The following is a 5219-nucleotide window of genomic DNA, read 5'->3' on the forward strand; positions in this document are numbered from 1 at the left end:
CACGTCCCCTGTCCCAACTGTGTGTAACCACGGGTGCGAGGGAGTAGCCTAGTCTCTGTCAGGTGGAGGTGTGACACTGTCCTTGCAAAACCTGTCTTCTGCAATTGGTTATCTGTGGCATCTGTCAAGCTCAACCAACACTGCCACAACATCCATCATCACTGCCACTACCACTAGGTCTCTCAAGTTACTTATCAACTTTGTATTTCTTTACTGCTCACCAGAGACGCAAAGGTCATTAAAGTTAGTTATATGTTACTTACCATAAATTTAAGCATTTAACAGACAAAGTGCAAGCTCAGAGTAAATGGCATGAACCCTAGTAGTCAACCAACTACAGGGTAAACGACCAAGTAAATAGATTTCAAAGAAAATTATAATAATGAACAATTAACTGCTAAAAATCAACTAGGATAGCAGTTAACATCAAACACTATCATCATGATCATCATCACATATCTAAATGAAGATGTTGGTTGGTCAAGCAAAAAGTACATAGGTCTATTTATAGTAAATACCATTACAGTACATACTATCTGAACAATTAAGTAACCAACAAATATGTACTGTATGCGCACACTAGTATAACTGGCTGAGGTGTGCCAGGAATGAGGAGGTGGGTTTTCAGACTGTGGTGGCTGGTGGAGAATGGGAAGTGAGTGTGCAGTCCTCCTGAGGGATTGAGGTCAGAGGTCATTCTACAGCTTAGGAGCCAGGAGGGAGAAGAGACTAAAGGGGGCTTTTACTTGGAGCGTTTGGCCAGGGTGTGGTAGGGAAGGGAGGGACACAACATTACATAACCGCCTAATCGCAATTGACATAATTGCAACTATTATACATAATCGCAATGATGTATTTATCAAAATTGTCATAATCCTTACATGTTAAAAAAAATACTTTTTTTAAGTATAACATTTTGAAATATGCCAGTCATTTCTTTGTATATTTAGGTTATGTGTCATATCTGCAATGTGCAACTTCAAAGCCAAACAGAAATGTAATTGTCAACGACAAAAACACAATTAAATCGTTAATCTCAATTATTTGAGTGACAATTAATCGCCATGTAAAATGTCATAATCGTGACAGCACTAGTCTGAAGAGGTGAGTTTTCAGACTGTAATTGGAAGTGAGTGTGCAGTCTTCCTGACTGAGGGATTGAGGTCAGAGGTCATTCCACAGGGAAAAGGGTGACATCATAATATCGAGGCATATATATAAGGGCCACGAGAGGGGCTGTCTATGCCAGTAGCCAATCAGATGGGCATAAACGGGCGTACAGTATGTCTGAAGATTTTGAGGATTGGGGTATTGGTGAGCTTCGCATGACATTTCAGCCAACCAGACTATAAATAGGGCAATCTCCATGATTGTCATGGAGATTCATAATATCTTACTATAGAACGGGTGGAGTGGGCGCAAACCTCTAGTTATATTAATGTTTATTTATATTAATTGTCAATAAAATCTAATAATAAAATCTAAAAGTGTTTTACCAATCATGTGGCCCCCCCAAATGATTGCCATTTACAATACCCTCACAGGCTCAGCCCACCAGTGTTTTTATGTTGGCAGACCAGCAAGGAGCAAGTTGCAATTGTCAAGCCTGGAGATAACGCTTGGATAAAGAGCTGGACAGACTCTGTGGTGGGGAAGAGTCTCATGTTGTAAAGTGTAAAACCTACAGGGCCGATTGATCACTGCAATGCTTGAAGGACAGCTGACTGTCCAGGACCACAGGGTGTCCTCATTCAGTGATTTAATGTGTCTCTGCCCACTTTTTTGCCTTCATATACATTTTCTGTTTTCTCATGCTTTAAACAATATGTTTTTAGTATGTAGTAGTAGGTAATATGTTTTTGACTGCTCTATGGCAGTGGTTCTCAAACTTTTCAGGCCGCAACCCCCAAAATAATCATATTTGAACTGGGGACCTCCCCACCCTGACGAGCACTAAGCGTTGAGGCATTATATTTTGTATATCACGGTTCTATTGTGACAATAGCAGATCGCAACGCATCGCAGCAATTTCTGTCTCTAATATTTGACAATTTGTCCAATGTTTAATTTGTCGTTTCAAAGGTATTAAAAAGTCTTTAAATTGTCACTTTGGAAATGTGCTATAGACTTAAACTTTATGTTGGTTTGTTTACCGTTGAGTGAGAAAAACGTGTTGGACGTTAAATCATCTGGGGGGACCCCTCAAAATAATTTGGGCCCTCCCCCCAGGGGGTCCCGACCCACAGGTTGAGAACCACTACTCTATGGTATCATAAAAGCATACAGTAGCTTCCTGCCTGCCGGTAATTATATAATTTTAAAATAAAGTCTGTAGACAGGTTCAACAACATGCCACGTACATGAGAGCACTTGGTTATTACCATCATGTGCAACATGAGTTGGCAGAATCCTTTGACGTGACTGTATTGTATTGTATTCCATGACGACAACAACAGAGACAACTCCAGCACGCTGATTAATGACTGAATGAATGCTTTCCATTAGCAGTCACTTCCTTCTCTTTTTATTTTTACTTTCAAGTGCACACAGCTGTTGGGATGATTAGCTAGAAGTTGTCCTGTTACACTGGCTCCTTTGCAGATAATTGAAATAAATGTCAATTGAATCATGTCTGATCACTTCATTTTCACAAGTCAATAATAAAAGATGAAATAAATAAATGGCTCATACCAATGGTATCAAAACGATAGGCTTTGACTCCTTCCAACTAATAATTAAGTAAATCATATGAAAGCAATTCATCTAAACATTGTAAAACTAACTTAATTTTATTTTTGTATATTTTTCGGTTCATTTACCGTATTTAATTTTAAAGCTGCATTGTGTTGCACAAAGTCCATTTGCACACTATAGATTGCGCTATAGGCCTGATAGACATATGGCCAAAAATAATATGCGTCTCTCTCTCTCCCTCTCTCTCTGTGTGTGTGTGTGTGTGTGTGTGTGTGTGTGTGTGTGTGTGTGTGTGTGTGTGTAGGTTATTATATAACGATATATAATAATAAAATAAACACTGACTGAAACTGTGTAGACTATTGTGTGTTTACAAAAGTACCAAAAACTATCTAAAATCACAGAGGAACTGTTAGATCACCAGTCTGATCACCAGTCACCAGTCTGTAGAGCTGTTCTTGTTCTGTTTGGAAAGTGTCACCATCATGCAATAAAGTAAATAAACAAAGCTATAATACCAGTAAGACACCCTAAGGGAGAGATGTCATAGACCACATGAGAATGGCACAATATGTCCGTATATGGGCATTCCAAGAGGCTTAATACTGATGACATCAGGGATCTTCATATATGGGCATAAAAGAGACATGGACCAAATGAATTTGCAAGTGTGACTCGTGTTGCGGTTGGTTGTTTAATTTGGCCAAAATGTGTCCATATTTTCCCAAATATGAATGAGCTGGGATATAGGTGTCATGCACTGTGATGCACATGGGCTTAATATTGATGACATCAGGGACCTCCATATATGGTCATACAAGGGACATGGCTGGAATTAATTTGCAACATCATTGCAACATCATTGTGTTGTGTTGTCAGAACAGGTCAGCTATATCCTTCTGCTGAGCTGGGCAAGTAGTAACGGCTGCAGCCTGCGGGAAGGCGTCTGCGAGACCTGGGTCTGCAAACAGGTCTGCAGACGTCTGCAGACCCAGGTCAACCTCTCTACTGCTACCAGTGGCAGCCTTCGGAAATGCCAGTCAGTAGGGTCTGCAGACGGGCGGGGATATCTGGTGTCCTCTCTATTCTTATTATAACTCTATGCTGCAGACAGGTCTGCACAGTGTATTGATTGATTGAATGAAGAATTAAGTACAGTTTCATCACAGCACAAATCACTCCTCTCCTCTCCTCTCCTCTCAGCACAAATCACTGGTACAAGGTCAACTAAAAGGAGATCCTAGTAAGCCTCCTCTCCTCTCCTCTCCTCTCTCTCCCCTTCATCCTCTCCTCTCTGTCCCCCTCATCCTCTCCTATCCATAAGTTATGGATATTGATTGATTGTATATTTTATTAGACAAAATGAAGAACAGTACAAGTAGCCTACAGTTATACACCCTGCCTAAAAGGAACACCCCAAATAAGTCATGTGGATGTGACTGGTTTTAGAATTAGATCTACAAATCATGTGGATGTGACAGGTGATGGATTTAGAGCTACAAATTATGGTATGGAACTGCTGATGGAATTAGATCTAAAAATCATTGGGATGGGACTGGTTTTAGAATTAGATCTACCAATCATGTGTGTGTGTGTGTGTGTGTGTGTGTGTGTGTGTGTGTGTGTGTGTGTGTGTGTGTGTGTGTGTGTGCGTGCCTGCGTGCGTGCGTGCGTGCGCGCGTGTGTGTGTGTGTGTGTGTGCGTGTGTGCGCGTGCGTGTGAGTATGCATGTGTATGTGTGCATACATGCGTGCGTGCGTCCATGTGTTCCCTGGACCACACTTTGAGAACCAGATAAATACCCGATCTACAAGCTCACAAAGTTACACAGTGCAACTTATTGTGAGCTTGTAAATCATGTGAGACCACACGACACTTCCTCCTTCCGCTGTTCTAGGAAAGCCCCGAATCACTAGGGGGCAGTAAAGTCAAGTAGTATGGGGTCTGCAGACGCGGGTCTGGTCTGCAGACGCTGCAGACTTCCCGCAGGCTGCAACCGTTAGCTTCTCGAGCTGGGAGGATATGATGACATCAGGGATCTCCATATATGGGCAAGGGACAAAGGAGAAAGGACATAATTAATTTGCAACATTGATTTGATAACAGGTCAGCTATATCCTTCTGCTGAGTTGGGATGAGTTGTCATTGTGATGTCAGAAGAGTGACAGATGGAGACAGACAGACATGAGCTGGAGGTTTTCATACTAAGTAGCGACCTACAGTCGCAACTCGCAACAATAACACAAAACTACAAGAAATCTTAATAATAATAAATACAAATCTATAAATAAATAGGCTATAGATATTTTTAATAAAAAAAAAAAATCTTAGATCTGTTCTTGTCGGCAAGCGCCACAATGAACAGGAAACAGAACAACAACACTTTCCGGTCCACATGGTGTTTAGCCCCGCCCCTCCGGTGACTGAGTGCCATCTTGTTTTAGAACAAAAAAAAAAAGAAAACATTACAAAAAAAAAAAAAAAAAAAAAAGGAAAGGAAAACGGCGTCCGTCCTAAACGAAGCG

Source organism: Nannobrachium achirus (genome assembly GCF_963921795.1).
Source record: "Nannobrachium achirus genome assembly, chromosome: 4".
NCBI classification, from domain to species: Eukaryota; Metazoa; Chordata; class Actinopteri; order Myctophiformes; family Myctophidae; genus Nannobrachium; species Nannobrachium achirus.